Raw genomic sequence first — 1,565 nt, forward strand, 5'->3', positions numbered from 1 at the left:
GGGCTTTGTTTACCTTCTGTATTTGAAACTTTGTTGCGACTCCAGCTCTGAGATCCCGGCTGGCTGAAAGCAGGTTTCTGGGGGTTGTTTAGCTTCTATATTTGCAACATAGTTGCTTAGAGAGCAGCTCAGAGCTGGGCGGTGGCAGGCGGGGAACCTTGGTTTCCTCCGTCACTGGAGCAAGCAATCCTGTTCGCTTCAGCTGCCTGGCTGCCGGCCGCCATCTTGGTTGGCAGTTAATTTGCATATCTCGCTGATTAGCCAATGGGAAGGGTAGCGAAGTTACAGTTAATTACCATGTTTCTCTATTATTAGATAGGATAGACTAGAGGCCCGGTGCACAAAAATTTGTGCACTTGGGGGGTCCCTCAACCCAGCCTATGCCCTCTTGCAGTGTGGGACCCCTCGGAGGATATCCACCCGTGGGGACCCTCACCCCATGGAGGTTTGGTCAGCCTGGGTGAGGGGGGTCCCCACTGGGGTGCCTAGCCAGTCTGGGTGAGGGGCTGAGGGCCGTTTTCAGGCTGGCCAAGCACCCTGGCGATGTAAGCTCCCAGCTTCTCCTTTTTTTCTTTTTATTCTGGGATTTATTTACCTTCTATAATTGAAACTTTGTTGCCTTTAGAGGAGGCCTGCGGAAAGCTTGGCTTCCTCTATCGCCAGGGGCAACCCACTCCTGCTCGCTCCAGCTCCGTGGCCACGGCTGGCTGAAAGCAGGTATCTGGGGTTTGTTTACCTTCTATAATTGAAACTTTGTTGCTTTCAGTGGAGCTCAGAGCCGGGCTGCGGCAGGTGAGGAACCCTGGCTTCCTCCATCACTGGAGCAAGCAAGCCTCCTGCTCACTCCAGCTCTGTGGCTGCCGGCTGCCATCTTGGTTGGGTTAATTTGCATATAGTCGCTTTGATTGGCTGGTGGGCGTGGCTTAAGGCATAGCGAAAGTATGGTCAATTTGCATGTTTGTCTTTTATTAGTATAGGACTAGAGGCCCTGTGCACAAAATTCGTGCACGGGGGGGGGGGGGGGGGTGTCCCTCAGCCCAAACTGGACCCTCTTCAATCTCAGAAATCCCTCCCAATCTGGGAATGGTGGGTCCCAACCCCTTGGCTGCCTGATTGCCCCTAACCCCTTTTGCCTGGCAGCCTGAAAACCCCCCAAACACTCCCCTGGCAGTCTGGTTGGTCCCCAAACCCTCCCCTGCCGGGCTGATTGACGCCTAAACCCTTTTCTGCCGGGCTGAAGCCCCCCAATGGCCCCCCTTGGTAAGCTGGACATCCCCCAATGCCCCCCCCTGGTGGGCCCATTGGCCCAAAATACCCCTCTCTGGCGGGCATCTTGTGGGGGGCCTCCTGTGACGACGGGGGGGGGGGCCTCTTGTGATGATGCGGGGGAAAGACACCACCCAGGCTTTTATTAATATAAATGCCTGATGGTTTCCTCCCGAATAATCTAAAAACTGTTAATTTACAGGAAAGTAAATGCCTGTACCGGGGAAGGATGGGAACTATTCCTTTTTCCCACTATTGGGCCAGAACCACTCCCATGTTTAGATTAAAGGGGTGGAAAA

Source organism: Myotis lucifugus, unplaced genomic scaffold (assembly GCF_000147115.1).
Source record: "Myotis lucifugus unplaced genomic scaffold, Myoluc2.0 scaffold_140, whole genome shotgun sequence".
Lineage (NCBI taxonomy): Eukaryota > Metazoa > Chordata > Mammalia > Chiroptera > Vespertilionidae > Myotis > Myotis lucifugus.